General features: G+C 39.9%; 1 protein-coding gene across 5 annotated transcripts in view; it reads left to right on the top strand.

Annotated features, from left to right (window-relative positions):
• The window catches only part of THRAP3 (thyroid hormone receptor associated protein 3), a 115,718-nt gene that overhangs the window by 39,061 nt on the left and 59,551 nt on the right, over window positions 1-17,106 (top strand). Inside the window, exon 1 of one of the 5 annotated variants that reach the window (XM_073562711.1) lies at window positions 3,006-3,063. The exons of the other annotated variants lie outside the window; for them this stretch is intronic. The gene's annotated coding sequence lies outside the window, so the exon portion shown is untranslated. Of the gene's footprint in view, window positions 1-3,005; window positions 3,064-17,106 lie in introns of those variants that run through there. 5 annotated transcript variants of the gene reach the window in all.

The raw sequence follows: 17,106 nt of genomic DNA, 5'->3' as shown, positions 1-17,106 counted from the left end.
AAAAACAGTTCTTCATCTTATGCGGCTCGCAACGCCACGTGGATGAAGTCCTGGTCGGCGCCTGCCTGCTGAATGTGAATTTTTTATTTATTTATTTCAAACCTATTCTATTCACCAGTAAAATATGGGGCACATCAATAAGTGTTCACTGACTGGTCATAAGCCATCAGTATGAATATGCAAGCAGAACACCACATGAAGACCCCCCCCCACACACACACACACACACACACACACACACACACACACACACACACACACACACACACACACACAGGCTGCCCCAAAGCACGAGAACTACAAATAAAGATCAAACAACAATCACAAGACGGATTTCATCAACTAAGGTATCATTGTAATCAGTACAATGGCGCCAAGCTGACGCTGTCTGTAGGTTACTCAGCACAATCCTGCTGATAGGTTCCCTTTAATATTTAATACAATTAAAATAAAACAGGATTAAGCAGGTTGAGCAGGATTAAGTTCCGCCGGTTGGGTCGCCCCCACAATGCAACAGGTAAGGGCCTTTCTCACATAGCGAGATAGCTATCGCTATCGCTAAAGCGTCACTGATTTTGTGACGCAACAGCGATCTCGCTTTGTGTGACACTTACCTGTGACCGCCCCCCCCCACTGGATATCACTGATCGTGCTCGAATGTCACAGGCCATTTTCTGATCGTTGGCATCCCGCTGGCCGGCATGCATCGCTGTGTTCGGCGCCGACTAGCGACATCGCAGAACTCATGGACGCAGGCGGAAGTCGTCAGAATCGCTGCGGTGTAACAGGTGACAGCGACCCCCGAAGGATCGCTGTATCATTGTTGTGTCACTGGAGAGATCTGCCTGTTTGGCAGCTCACAAGCGACCATTTAGCGATGCACCAGCGATCCTGACCGGGTTGTATCGTTGTCGGGTTTGCTGGTGGATCGATAGACCCTTAGTCTCTCATGTGGCTCCTTGAGAATTTATTGCACGCCCCTTCTTTAGATCTTTTCCAGTGCCTTTCATCTTGTAGGAAAATATGGCAGCTGCTTGCTTATCCCCTTGCTGGGTAGAAGTAATAACTTCAGTCAGTCAAAAGAAAAGTTGCTGGGATCTTTTTACACACCATGAAAAAGTGAAAAACCTTTTTTTTTTTTTTTTTTACCAGTTTAGATTGGGAAGTGCTTGTCCTTGCTCTGTAATGTTATATTTCCAATCCTATGGTAGTTCATCATAGTATTGCTTATTCATTTAGGCCTAGAGAATATTCTGTGGCCATAAACTCATGCCTTAACAATGAAAAGTGAAGTGAAACTAGAGAAGGGGTATTTCAAGCCATATAGTCATGATATTCAAAATTGCGCCCCCTGAGTAATCGAGGCAATACGCGCGTCGGGGCAGGAGGACATCGGGACCTGCCTTGCCTGCTGTCTTCACTGCACCAGCACTTTAGAGGGGCATTCCCATCTTCAAGATCTATCCTAATATGTATAAGGTATAATAGTAGTAATAATAATAAGAATAGCAAATGCTTCCAAATAGAAATTTTGTATAGTTTTTCTGATTCTGTCTCTCGTTCCTCATTTGCGGGCATTGCAGGACTTTAGGTATCCATGGTTACGACCACTGATATAGTGACAGCTAGTTGATAGTGGTCATAATCATGGATACCTAAGGTCCTGCAATGCCTGCACATGAGGAAAAAGACATAGTGAATCTGAAAAACTATACTATATTTCTAATTTGAGATTTTTGCTAATATAATTCTCACACCTACACATTGGGATAGGATTTTGGAGATGGGAATGCCTCTTTAATGCAAGATTTAAATCTTCTTTATTTTATTACCATATATTGCTGTGTTGTGCCACTGAGGATGTATTAAGAAGGACTTATTGTAGTCGGCTATAATGGTGCTTATATACAGCACTGCTGTTTGTTTAGGTGAGCAGATTTATTTACTTGTCCCTCCATTACATGAAGTACCCCTTTTTATTGTAGTATTTATATGTTTATTATGTGTTTCCAATAAAGCATTTTTGGTTCAAATATTTTAAATGATAATATAGGTAATTTGATATTTGTTAGCGTACCGTATTTAGTGACACCATATGTATGGAACAATAAAAATGTATTGATACTATGGTTATTATTCATTAAGACCTAGAGGACAATCTGTAGTGTGTGCCTTTCACAATCAAGACTGAAGTGAAACTAGAGATGGATTAGTTCCAGCCATATAGTCATGATATTCAAAATCAATTCAGTGTTTCACATAATGTTGTATTTGCATGGGTTTTCTTTTAATTTATGCCTTAGGCTAAAAGTGTATAAAGAGTTTGTCTTACTCAAACATTCTTTGGACCATATTTGAAAGCATTTTTTCAACATTTTTCTTCATGAACAATGCAAAAAGCCTGCAGCATGCTCTCAGAATTTGGTGATTTACTACATTGAGTACAGTCATATCTTCAAGCAATGGGGCATGGGGTAGAGTTTCAGGCCTATAAGTTTACCCTTTCTTTGAAGGTTGAATCAAGCCATGCAATTGTTGGAAGTGATGCTTCCCCGTAGATTCTAATGTCATGCTTTTAGACATTAGCTGCATGGGACTTTTCATTGCTGGTAAATCATTGTGAATGTTTCTTCATCGTTGTGTTGCAATTTTTCACATGGTTGGCATCTTTCTGGGGCTGGCGATCAGGATATAATAGCACACTTTGTACTGTACTTATTAACACATAATGGTTATGCCAATACTGCCTGACAGTTTCTCATATCCCTTGTGAAACAAAGTAGTAGTAAAGTATCCATTCTTTATTACTCCCAGGCACTTGCACATTATTCCTTATTGATCTTAAACAATCATTGCTTTTCCTAAACAATTGCCAGTCTCCCTTTGTGTTGTACTACCCCATGAAGGATAATCTCCAGGCTGTGCTACTGCTTTAATAGGTGGCTGGGTGGAGTTTAAACTGCAGATTTGCAAAACTGTTTTGTAGCCGAAACCAGGAAGGAAATGTAACCTTTCTTGTTCAGCTAGCGAGGATCTCGCATCATTCTTCCTCCCATGTTCACTGTAAGTTCTGGGACGTTTTATGCCACTATAATCATTTGTGTATTATTGTAAATTTGTACTTTTTACGTGTTTTTAAAATGTTCATTGTTCCTTTTTCCCAAATTTCAGAAAACTTTCCTTTTTTTTTTTTTTTCCTTCTGTATTCTCACACTACTTGATTGTGTAGTGACTGTACAATTAATTTACTATTTCTTCTGGTTTTACGTTCCCCAACCCTGTGCAGACTAATATATCATGCAGCCAAACTATCCTGCAAAAACCCATATTGCTTGGCTAACAGGCAGATGATTGCCTACATCCTTATTGCCGAAGCGTGGCCTTACGCATGTATGTGTAACGCGCTGCTCCTAATATATATATTTTTTTAATTCTCATCCCATTAGAAAATAACCTTAATGTAATAATAATAATCCTCATGTATTTCCTAATATTTTTTTTTCTCTCAACATATCATACTTTGTCTATGCGCATCTTTTTCTGTTTGATATTTGTTTTTCCAAACAGTTGTATTGAATTTTGAAATAATGAAGGAAGGAAAGGAATTGGGGGGGGGGGGGGGGGGAGATAATCAACAGTTAATGCACAATAACCAAAATAGACAATTACAACAGTAAAGCAAAATTAAGAAAAAGAAAAAACGTACATTCCATAAGAAATGTATATAAAAAAATTAAAAGAAAAGAAAAAAACAGAACATTCCTGTTTGATATTTGTAACCTTTGCAGAGTTATCTTTTTATTAAGCTGCTGTTATACTGTGATGACCACCCTTTGTGAATTTTTAATTGTGGTACATTCTTAAAGGGAATCTGTCACCCCTTTCTTCGAATATGGCGACACTGACATCAGGGGCTTATCTACAGCATTCTGTAATGCTGTAGATAAGCCCCCGATGTAACCTGAAGGATAAGAAAAAGGAGTTATATTATACTCACCCAGGGGCGTTCCGGGTCCGGTTCGGAGGGAGTCGCGATCTGGTCCGGCGAGCCACTACAGGAAGGAAAGAAGAGGACGGCATCATATGAAGATGGGAGGCGCTGGACCGGCCGGCGACACCCATTGGACCGGACCGAACGCCAGGGTGAGTATAATCTAACTCTTTTTTCTTATCTTTCAGCTTACATGGGGGGGGGCTTATCTACAGCATTACAGAATGCTGTAGATAATCCCCTGATGTCGGTGCCAGCAGCTCATATTCGAAAAAAGGGGTGACAGATTCCCTTTAAAGAAGGAGATTGGGGCTTTTTTTTTTTTTTTTATATACCTGCACCCAAAGGTGGATAACCTCGTCGTCTTTTTCAGTTTTCCTTTAACATTGTCCCATAATGTCTGAAGTCTCCCAGGTTAATTACTTTGGTTTAACAGAGCGTATTAAAGGTCCTGTGAAACCTTTTGTGCTTTGTTTTATTAAACAAGACCAAAAGCATTGTCCTGTTGATTTCTGCTGTTAACTTTTAATCATCTATCACAGTGCAGAAACAATGCCAGTTGTAGCTGAATGCTCGGTTTTGCACAATGTCATTAATCTGACATGGCGCTTATCTTAGTTTTTTGGCTATGATCCAGATATCATCTGTCCCTCAGGCTGTTTGTTCCACCCTATGTCCCTAGGTGGATGCCAATATCTCTAGGGTAAACAGGTGATAAACAGGTTTCAGTATTTCACCTGCTGTTTTTAAGCTTGCCATGAACTCAAGGGAGTAGTGGCCTCACAAATAAATAGATATTTACCCCAGTGGCTGAGTGGGCGTTTTTGAAGTATTCACTGTTTCGCTTATAGACTACTGATGAATAAATCTTCTAGATATCCATCTATGACTACTGATGTGGTATAAAAAATACCAGTAATATTCTTCAGTGTTGTAGAATGCAGAGTAATATTGGACTTGTACTTGCAACTGACGTGTAACAAAATGTAGAATTTGCATAATACCAGCAAATGAAGGTGGAGGGGAGGGAGAAGCTGTAGGAAAATTCCTATGAAATACAAAATAGTAATGGTTTTATTCAGGGCTGTGGAGTCGGAGTCTGAGTTAGTTTTGGTTGGAGTCGGTAGAAATGTACTCCAGCTTTAAAAAAAATGTATTAATATTTCATAATTGAACTTTCATATGAATTTTATAAATGTTACTCAAATATATATGTTCTATCAAACTATGAACAACAGTGATAAGCAGTTCTGCTGGAGATAGAGACATTTCTTACTTCTTGTGTGTCACTGTTCTCCACTGCCCTTATCTAATCTTATACTTGGTTAACCTCATGCTGCCCCAACCCCCCTACTTACAATGTATGAAACTGAAAGTGAAAATGTGTTGCAAATTGTTAGTAGTAAAGCTCCTCCTCTAGACTAGATCATACTAGGTGTGCGTCTTCCAAGCATCTCACAGCTGCCTGCTACTCAGAAGAGGAAGACTGTAAGAAGTATTATCCTTTCAACAAACTTTGCATCAGTTAACTGTGAGTACATGAGGAATAATAACAGTATTACTGACCGCTATATCAGTTGTACGACCTGGCAATAATTTTGTACAATTGTTTTTAGGAAAAACAATTGTCATTTGGATTGTGAATGCAGAATTAAAAACTGAGAATGTCAAAGAAGCATCACATTAAATCAGCTGTATTTGAACATTTCACCATCACTCAAGATAGAAAACATTATGTCTGTCAGTGTATGACAAATGATCCAGACGAAAACAAATGCTGTGAAGGCAAGATGAGTGCATATTCAGGCAAAGATAAAAATGCTCCTACCAGAGCTTCTAATCTAAAGAGACATTTACAGCGCTTTCATCCAGAAGTACTGAAAGCAGTGGATGAGAAAGACTGCATCCAAACCAATGAACCAGTGCCCAGCTCTTCCAGCCAAACAAAGGAGCAGAGAACTTTGCAGCCATCAGTTGCAAGATATTTTGTCAGTGACAAAGTTACTGTGACAATGACAGTAGATACATTTAAAAACAGATCATAGAGCTTGTTGTAAAGGATAGTGTGCCTATTTCATTATTTTCACGACCAGCTTTTATGTGTCTGAATGGGGAAATGGCCCGCAAGCTTGGTGTTTCTCTGGAGAGCGAGAGTATTAGAAAATTAGTAATCGAAGAAGCTTTTAAACAAAAGGAAGAACTTAAAAAAACTCTCAAGGGACGCTTTCTGTTTCTTAAAATGGATGCCTGCACACGTCACAGAGTGAACTATTTTGCCATCAATGTCCGATTTGTTTGTGACAAAAATGAAATAGTTACCAAGACATTGGCAGTAAAAGACACCAAAGCTCATCACACCAGTGAGTTTCTCCAGGTCTTGGTGGAAAAGGTTCTGCAAGACTATGAACTTAAAAAAGAGCAAGTTCTTTCTGTCGTAACTGACAATGCTTCAAATATGATAAGTACTATTAAGCTAATGAATGAGAGTAATGATGGTGACCAGCAGCTAGAAGAACATTCTGGGTCCACAGACACAGAAATGTTTGAAATAGAGGAACACAGTATTGTAACTGAGGAGCAAACTGAAGTTGCTTCAGATGAACAGCAACATGATAGTTTAGATGATCTTGTTGAAACTGTGTCAATATGTTCTTTCGTTCATCACATGCGCTGTGTTGTGCATACGCTACAGCTGGCTATAAGAGACAGTCTGCAAGAAGGACATGCTGCTGCACTGATTGGCAAGGTGAGAAAATTGGCTACTGTTGCTAGAACCCCTAAAGTTGACTCAATTTTGAAGAGACGTGCTGGAAAAGGAGCAATTATTGATCAAGCCACACGATGGGGCAGTACTTACTTAATGATTCAGCGCTTGGTTGAACTGAAAACCTATCATGTAGACATGGCTAACCCTCAACTGACGCTAAATGAAAGTCAGTGGAATCAGGTGACTGAGCTGGAAAAATTGCTAGAGCACCCATTTACAGTGACTAAAAAATTACAAGCAGAGGACTTAACTCCAGGTATTTTCTTAGAGGAGTGGAAGAACCTGATGTTTTGCCTGTCCCAAAGAGGAGGGTTAATTGCAAGTGGCATTGCTACATCAATGAAACGGAGAGAGGCGCTACTATTACAAAATAACATTCTTTTGGCAGCTGTTTATGTAGACCCAATGCATCGGATTCTTCTAGATGATCAACAGCTAAGTAAAGGAAAAGAAGCTCTGTTTGAAATAGCAGTAAGGATGAAAGGGTTGCAGAACAGTCAGGAGGAACAAGAAGAATTTGGTCGTCCTTCCACATCTTCACCCTCATCATCAACTGATGAAGAATTTAATTTCGAAAAATATTTGGATCACAAGGACCGTGCAAAGCGTTCCCGCATAGAAGAAGAGTCATCCCCAACACAGCCAGTACATTTCAGCAGAATTTTTCATGTGCACTAAAAGAAATTGAGAAATTTGACCGTTCATCAAAAATAACAGTGCAACAAGCGATTCCTCTGTATCCTGACATTGTCAGAGATGTTGCCCGAGTGGTTACTGCTTTGCCATCAACACAAGTTAGTGTAGAGAGGTTGTTCTCTGCTCTCAAAATAATTAGATCAGATTTGAGGGCATCCATGAAGGAGGATCTGACAGAGGCAATACTTTTTCTGAGGACAAATTTATAGATTTCTTCTTATTAACTGCATAAAAGTGTTTATTGCATATTTACTTACAGTTTAGAAAAGTTTATAAAAGTTATTTGCTATATTCTAATTGTATTCTAATAAATGTAGTTTTTGCTCTAAGTGGTCTGATTACTTATATGATGGTGAGAAACTGAATAAGCACGATGTTTAATATTTTACAACAGTAAATTTGTTGTTATGAATTGGCCATTTATGAAGGAGTCGGAGCCTGATAAAATCCAGGAGTCGGAGTCGCAACTGTGGCTTACCGACTCCACAGCCCTGGTGATATTGCAAAGGTTCTGTACCCTAACGACTATTCGATTTTTGCTTTTCCATGTGTAATGTCTCCAGGACTTTTCAGTTTTCAGAATAAGCCGGCATGTGTGGGTACGTGAAAGCTACCACTTCTCTGGTCATTAAGACTTGTATTCTGTGCTGGTCATTACTCCCTAGTTTCGCTTTGTGCTTTTTTGCTTGGTTTCCTTCCATTTTCTTATATTCACTTGTACTCTTTATTGATTTATGGCAGGGAAAAATAGTGTAGTTACTATTTTAAGCAATTTTTCTATCGTCTCTCTATTAGCCTTTTTTTCTCCTAGTCTTTTCCGGCTTTTTTTTTTCTTTTCTTCTATTTCTCAAAACCTATTTCTAGGATACCTAATTTCTTTCTGTTCAGTGAGTGGTCCAAACACTGGTTTGATGGCACTCCTAGACACCACGAATGCTGACAAACCATCACTTTTGAGATGTACAGTAAAAAAATATACTCCAGTGTTTCCTTAGTTTTTAAACTAATATGCTGGAGAGCTGACAGGTCGTTGTTAAAAAGGATTATCCACTTTGGATGATCCCTTTTCCTTGGCGAGTCCACATACTTTAAGGCTAAGCTGACACAAGTGTGTAAAAATTTTTTTTCCTCCTTTGTGTTTTGTCATCTGTAGAGCATATGTGTTTATAAATGAGTAGTTTATTAAAATCTGCAAAACCAAATGCTTTCCTATGAATTGTGATGCTCTACATTTGATCTCAAAGGAATCTGAATATGCAAGTCATCCGAAATACAGTAGAGACTAGTGCATTTTTTTTCCCCTTTGACACAAACATTCGGTATGGAAAACAAAGTCATCTGTACAGCCCTATTGAATAACATTGGTCTGAATGTGATCAGTTTATTTTTCTTCACAGACAGCACTCAGACTGAAAATATAGGCTTGTGACCGTAGCACAGTGCCACCAGTGGGAGACCATTGTGCTTGTCTTAGTAACTTTTATGTACCTAATGTCCATGTTGTTTCACGTCACAATATAATGAGCATACGTTTCATATAACCCCTTCATAACATGTGATGCAATGGTAGGTCACACATCGGGTGCCGGTATACAGAGCCTGCATCATACACAGGAGAGGAGATGGCGGTTGCAATACACAGCCAGGACCTCTCAACATGTAAAAAGTTGCAAGTGTTTGATCATTTTCATTCCCACTGCTATTCTGACTATTCGACTTTGCTTTATTTTTTTATTATAAATCTGCCATTCTGTTCTAGTTATATGGACCTCTTTATTTAGTGCTAATTTCTCTGATATTTACCAGTGGGGTGTTGCTCAGAGAATTTTGTGAGAAACCCCCTCTTAGTAAAGACCATACAAATAAATGCTAATTAAAAAGGAACATATCTCTGAAACCTGACTGATTAAAAAAAAAAAAAAAACTGAATACTCTGGGGTGTAAAAGATATTAAATAAGAGCAAAAACTGTTTACTTTGTCTGCTGGCAAGTCCTCTTCAACCCCTTTCTGTCATGTGACGTACTATCCCGTCCATGTGCCCTGGGACTTAATTTCCAGGGACGGGATAGTACGTCACAGCGATCAGCGGCGCCCACATGGTGAGCGCCGCTGATCGTGGCCCGGTGTCAGCTGATTATCACAGCTGACACCCGGCACAATGTGTGAGGGGCGGTCACGGACTGCCCCCGACACGTAAACCCCTTGCACACCGCGATCAAACACGATCGCGGTGTACCGGGGGTTAAAGGGAAGCATCGGCAGGGAGGGGGCTCCCTCCGTGCTTCCCTGAGCCCCCCACAGCAGCGCAATGTTCAGCGCTGCTGCGGGGGGCTCCATCCCTGCAGGTCCCCGAATCCAAGATGGCGACGGGTACTTTCGGGGGCCTGCAGGGAGCTGGCTTCTTCATGCCTGCAAAGTGCAGGCAAGGAGGAAGCCTTGTGCAGTGCCTGTGACAGATCGCTGATCTGTCACATGACAGTTATGTCCCCCCCCGGAACATTGTAATAAACTTAAAGAAAGTGTAAGAATAATTTTTTAAAAATTGCTAAATAAATTTAAAAAAAAAAAAATATTCCCTAATTCATTTTTTGGAAATAAAAAAAACAAAAAAATAAATAAAATTACACATATTTGGTATCGCTGCGTCCGTAACGACCCGCCCTATAAAACTGTCCCATTAGTTAACCCCTTTAGCGAACCCCTTAAAAATAAAAAACGAAGCAAAAAATAATGATTTATTATCATACCGCCGAAGAAAAAGTGCACTAACGCGTGATCAAAAAGACGCATATAAATATCCATGGTACCGCTGAAAACGTCATCTTGTCCCGCAAAAAACGAGCCACCATACAGCATCATCAGCAAAAAAATAAAAGTTATAGCTCGCAGAATAAAGCGATGCAAAAATAATTATTTTTTATATAATTATATTTTTCATTGCATAAAAGCGCCAAAACATAAAAAAAGACTTAAATGAGGTATTGCGGTAACCGTACTGAACCGAAGAATAAAAGCGCTTTATCAATTTTACCACAGGCGGAACGATGTAAACGCACCCCCCAAAAGAAATTCATGAAACGCTGGTTTTTGTTCATTCTGCGTCCCAAAAATTGGAATAAAAAGCGATCAAAAGATGTCACGTGCCCGAAAATGATACCAATAAAAACGTCAACTCGTCCCGCAAAAAATAGGACCTCACATGACTCTGTGGGTCAAAATATAGAAAAATTATAGCTCTCAATATGTGGTGATGCAAAAACTATTTTTACAATAAAAACCGTCTTTTAGCGTGTGACAGCTGCCAAAAATAAAAACCGCCAAAAATAGTATATCAAACCCCCCGTTATTACCCCCTTAGTTAGGGAAAAATAATTAAAATTAAAAGAAAATGTATTTATTTCCATTTTACCGTTAGGGCTGGGGTTAGGGTTGGAGTTATAATTGGGGGTTTTTCACTGTTTGGGCACATCAGGTGCTCTCCAAATGCAACATGGCGTCTGATCTCAATTCCAGCCAATTCTGCGTTGAAAAAGTCAAATGGTGCTCCTTCCCTTCCAAGCTCTGCCATGCGCCCAAACAGTGTTTTACCCCCACATATAGGGTATCAGCGTACTCGGGACAAATTGCAAAACAACTTTTGGGGTCCAATTTCTCCTGTTACCCTTAGGAAAATAACAAATTGGGGGCAAAAATATCATTTTTGTGGAAAAAAAAAAGATTTTTTTATTTTCACCCCCGGGTGTTATAAACTTCTGTGAAGCACTGGGGGGTTCAAAGTGCTCACCACATATCTAGATAAGTTCCGTGGGGGGGGTGTCTAGTTTCCAAAATGGTGTCATTTGTGGGGGGTTTCCACTGTTTAGGTACATTAGGGGCTCTCCAAATGCAACATGACACCCGCAGTCCATTCCATGAAAGTATGCATTCCAAAACGTCACTACTTCCCTTCCGAGCCCTGACATGTGCCCATACAGTAGTTTTCTCCCACGTATGGGGTATCAGCGTGCTCAGGACAAATTAGACAACAACTTTCGGGGTCCAATTTCTCCTGGTACCCTTGGGAAAATAAAAAAAATTGGTGACTAAAAGATTATGTTTGTGGAAAAAATATGATTTTTTTTTATTTTCACGGCTGGGCATTATAAACTTCTGTGAAGCACTGGGGGGTTCAAAGTTCTCACCACACATCTAGATAAGTTCCTTGGGGGGTCTAGTTTTACAAAACGGTGTCATTTGTGGGGGGTTTTCACTGTTTTGGTACATCAGGGGCTTTCCAAACGCGACATGGTGTCCGATCTCCATTCCAGCCAAAAAAGTCAAATGGCGCTGCTTCCCTTCTGAGCTCTGCCATGCGCCCAAATAGTCGTTTACACCCAGATATGGGGTATCAGCGTACTCAGGACAAATTGCACAATAACTTTTAGGGTCCTGTTACCCTTGGGAAAATAAAAATTGCGGGTGAAAAGATCATTTTTGTGGAAAAAATATGATTTTTTTAATTGTACCGCTGTACGTTATAAACTTCAGTGAAGTCCTTGTGGGTTCAAAGTTTTCACCACATATCTAGATAAGTTCCTTGGGGGTCTAGTTTCCAAAAATGGGGTCACTTGTGGGGGGTTTCCACTGTTTAGGTACATCAGGTGCTCTCCAAAAGTGACATGGCGTCCGATCTGAATTCCAGCCAATTTTGCATTGAAAAAGTCAAACGGCGCTCCTTCCCTTCTGAGCTCTGCCATGCGCCGAAACAGTGGTTCCCCCCACATTTCAGGTATCAGCGTACTCAGGACAAACTGCACAAAAACTTTTGCAGTCCAATTTCTCCTGTTACCCTTGGTAAAAAAAAAAAAAAAATTGAACCTGAAGTATTTTTTCTGTGAAAAAAAAGTTAAATGTCCTTTTTTTTTTTAAAAAAAAAATATTCAAAAAATTCCTGTGAAGCACCTGAAGGGTTAATAAACTTCTTGAATGTGGTTTTGAGCACCTTAAGGGGTGCAATTTTTAGAATGGTGTCACTTTTCGGTATTTTCTATCGTATATACCCCTCAAAGTGGCTTCATGTGATGTGGTCCGTAAAAATAAAATGGTGTTGCAAAAATGAGAAATACCACTAACATGAAGTACAATATGTCACGAGAAAACAATGTCAGAATCACCGGGATCCATGGAAGCTTTTCAGAGTTATTGCCTCATAAATGGGCAGTGGTCACAATTGTAAAAATTGGCCCGGTCATGAACGTGCAAACCACCCTTGGGGGGGTTAAGGGGTTAAATAGCATGATTGCCAAAGTGCATGCATCGGCTCACATCAGCTACCATGGCAGCTGGGGGTCTGCAGCCTGTGGCTGTGCTATATAGGAGAATGTCATTTTAACAATAAATAGTAGGATCCTAAACGGATTTTAGTAGCAAAAAAGAACCACTTTTAAAATGTAACCAAAACTTTGAATAATCTCTTTAATAATAAAGGAGACAAAAAACACATACTGTATCGCCACGTTCTTAAAAGTCAAAAATTAATTGACCCATACAGTAAATGAATGCTAAACTTGCAGAGTTTTTTTGGTCATTGCGAAAAGAAAAAAAATAAGTTAGGGGTGTCTGAAAACACAATTCAAACTTCAAGGGTGGTTTGCACGTTCATGACCGGGCCAATTTTTGCAATTCTGACCACTGTCCCTTTATGAGGTAATAACTCTGGAACGCTTCCATGGATCCTGGTGATTCTGACAATGTTTTCTCGTGACATATTGTACTTCATGCTAGTGGTAAAATTTCATTCATATGACTTGCGTTTATTTGTGAAAAAAACGGAAATTTGGCGAAAATTTCGCAATTTTCCAACTTTGAATTTTTATGCCCTTAAACACAGAGATACGGCACACAAAAAACTTAAGTAACATTTCCCACATTTGCTGATGTAAAGTAAACAATTTTGGAACCCAAATTTTTTTTTTTTTCTCAGGAAGTTATAAGGGTTAAAAGTTTCTCATTTTTGCAACACCATTTTATTTTTATGGACCACATCACATTTGAAGCCACTTTAAGGGGTCTATATGATAGAAAATACCCAAAAGTGACACCATTCTAAAAACGGCACCCCTTAAGGTGCTCAAAACCACATTCAATAAGTTTATTAACCCTTCAGGTGCTTCACAGAAATTTTTTGAATATTTAAAAAAAAAATAAAAATTAACATTTAACTTTTTTTCACAAAAAAAATACTTCAGGTTCAATTTTTTTTATTTTACCAAGGGTAACAGGAGAAGTTGGACTGCAAAACTTATTGTGCAGTTTGTCCTGAGTACGCTGATACCTGATATGTGGGGGGGAACGACTGTTTCGGCGCATGGCAGAGCTCAGAAGGGAAGGAGCGCCGTTTGACTTTTTCAATGCAAAATTGGCTAGAATTCAGATCGGACGCCATGTCACGTTTGGAGAGCCCCTGATGTACCTAAACAGTGGAAACCCCCCACAATTGCCTCTTTTTTTGGAAACTAGACCCCCCAAGGAACTTATCTAGATATGTGGTGAGAATTTTGAACCAACAAGTGCTTCACAGAAGTTTATAACGTACAGCGGCACAATTAAAAAAATCATATTTTTCCACAAAAATGATTTTTTTTTCACCCCAAATTTTTATTTTCCCAAGGGTAACAGGACCCTAAAAGTTATTGTGCAATTTGTCCTGAGTACGCTGATACCCCATATGTGGGTGTAAACGACTATTTGGGCGCATGGCAGAGCTCAGAAGGGAAGCAGCGCCTTATGACTTTTTTGGGCTGTAATTGAGATCGGACATCATGTCGTGATTGGAAAACCCCTGATGTACCAAAACAGTGGAAACCCCCCACAAATGACACCATTTTGGAAACTAGACCCCCAAGGAACTTATCTAGATGTATGGTGAGAACTTTGAACCCCCAAGGGCTTCACAGAAGTTTATAACGTCCGGGCGTGAAAATAACAAAATCGTATTTTTTCCACAAACATGATCTTTAAGTAACCAATTTTTTTTTATTTTCCCAAGGGTACCAGGAGAAATTGTACCCCAAAAGTTGTTCAATTTGTCCGGAGTATGCTGACACCCCATATATGGGAGAAAACTACTGTATGGGCACACGTCGGCTCGGAAGGGAAGTAGTGACGTTTTGGAATGCAGACTTAGATGGAATGTTCTGCGGGTGTCATGTGCGTTTGGAGAGCCTCTGATGTACCTAAACTATTGAAACTCCCCACAAGTGACCCCATTTTGGAAACTAGACCCCCAAGGAACTTATCTAGATGTGTAGTGAGCACTTTGAACCCCCAAGTGATTCACAGAAGTTTATAACGCCCGGGCGTGAAAATAAAAAAAATCCTTTTTTTCCACAAAAATGATATTTTTGCCCCCAATTTTTTATTTTCCTAAGGGTAACAGGAGAAATTGGACCCCAAAAGTTGTTTTGCAATTTGTACTGAGTACACTGATACCCTATATGTGGGGGTAAAACACTGTTTGGGAGCATGGCAGAGCTTGGAAGGGAAGGAGCACCATTTGACTTTTTCAACGCAGAATTTGATGGAATTGAGATCAGACGCCATGTTGCATTTGGAGAGCACCTGATGTGCCCAAACAGTGGAAACCCCCCAATTATAACTCCAACCCTAACCCCAACACACCCCTAACCCTAATGGGAAAATGGAAATAAATACATTTTTTTAATTTTATTATTTTTCCCTAACTAAGGGGGTGATAACGGGGGGGGTTGATTTACTATTTATGGCGGTTTTTATATTTGGCAGCTGTCACACGCTAAAAGACACTTTTTATTGTAAGGATAGTTTTTGTATCACCACATATTGAGAGCTATAATTTTTCCATATTTTGACCCACTGAGTCATGTGAGGTCTTATTTTTTGCGGGACAAGTTGACGCTTTTATTGGTATCATGTTCGGGCACGTGACATCTTTTGATCGCTTTTTATTCTGATTTTTGGGACGCTGAATGAATAAAACCCAGCGTTTCATGAATTTCTTTTGGGGGGTGCGTTTACACCGTTCCGCGTGTGGTAAAATTGATAAAGCCCTTGTATTCTTTGGGTCAGTACAGTTACAGCAATACCTCATTTAAGTCTTTTTTATGTTTTGGCGCTTTTATGCAATGAAAAATTATATAAAAAATATTTTTGCATCTCTTTATTCTGCGAGCTATAAATTTTTTATTTTTTCACTGATAACGCTGTGTGGCGGCTCGTTTTTTGCGGAATAAGATGACGTTTTCAGCGGTACCATGCATATTTATATGCGTCTTTTTGATCGCGCGTTATTGCACTTTTTGTTCGGCGGTATGATAAATCATTTTTTGCTTCGTTTTTTTTATTTTTAAGGGGTTCGCTAAAGGGGTTAACTAATGGGACAGTTTTATAGGGCGGGTCGTTACGGACTCGGCAATACCAAATGTGTACTTTTTATTTTATTTTTTTTTTATTTCCAAAAAATGAATTTATTAGGGAATATTTATTTTTTTAAAATTCATTTAGCGATTTTATTATTTTTACTTTTTTTTTTTTTTTTTTTTTACTTTATTTCATTGTCCCAGGGGGGACATAACTGTCATGTGACAGATCGCTGATCTCTCACATCACAGATCACTGTGACAGATCAGCGATCTGTCACAGGCACTGCACAAGGCTTCCTCCTTGCGTGCGCTTTGCAGGCATGAGGAAGCCAGCTCCCTGCAGGCCCCCGAAGGTCCCCGTCGCCATCTTGGATTCGGGGACCTGCAGGGATGGAGCCACCCTGCAGCAGCGCTGCACATTGCGCTGCTGTGGGGGGCTCAGGGAAGCACGGAGGGAGCCCCCTCCCTGCCGATGCTTCCTTTTAACCACCGGTACACCGCGATCGTGTTTGATCGCGGTGTGCAAGGGGTTAACGTGTCGGGGACGGTCCGTGACCGCCCCTGACACATTGTGCCGTGTGTCAACTGTGATAATCAGCTGACACCCGGCTGCGATCAGCTGCGCTCACCACTTGGGCGCCGCTGATCGCTGTGACGTACTATCCTGTCCCTGGGAATTAAGTCCCAGGACACATGGACGGGATAGTACGTCACATGACAGAAAGGGGTTAAGAACTGCATAGGTATTTGGCATCTGTTGTCATACTGACCTGGCTAGGTCATTTTTTTCACATAACCAACGAACATGATAAAAACAAAACCTTAGCGAAATCAGTAGGACAAATTTTATTCCTATTTAACCACACTTGGAATTTTTTTCCTCATTTTGCATTGTATGGTGAGATAGATAGTGTCCGGCAAAACTACCACTTTTGTCCCCCCCCCAAAAAAAAAAAATAAAATGGCACTTTTCTATGCCAACAGAAGAATAAAAGTTGTGGCTCAGGAAAGAAAGAGGGGTGGGAGGGGAAGGTGCTTCAATGAAAAAAAAAATTGCTTGCGCACGAAAGAGTTAAATCTGCAAGTACATGGGCTTTCAAGAGTTGCTCTCTGAAGCTGCTCTGTAATTTAAAAAAAAAAAAAAAAGCCCTATATATCAGGGGTCTCAAACTCGGTAGAGTAAATGGGCCTCGCATAAAAAAAATTAAGCTGGCGGGCCGCATTCTTTTCAAACTTAATACAGTCACAATTTATAGCGGTGTCTAAGGGATTA

Source organism: Dendrobates tinctorius, unplaced genomic scaffold (assembly GCF_039654945.1).
Source record: "Dendrobates tinctorius isolate UK_male_01 unplaced genomic scaffold, ASM3965494v1 ptg000015l, whole genome shotgun sequence".
NCBI lineage: Eukaryota > Metazoa > Chordata > Amphibia > Anura > Dendrobatidae > Dendrobates > Dendrobates tinctorius.
The sequence above is the reverse complement of the archived record's forward strand: the minus strand, read 5'-3'. Positions and strand labels throughout refer to the sequence as shown.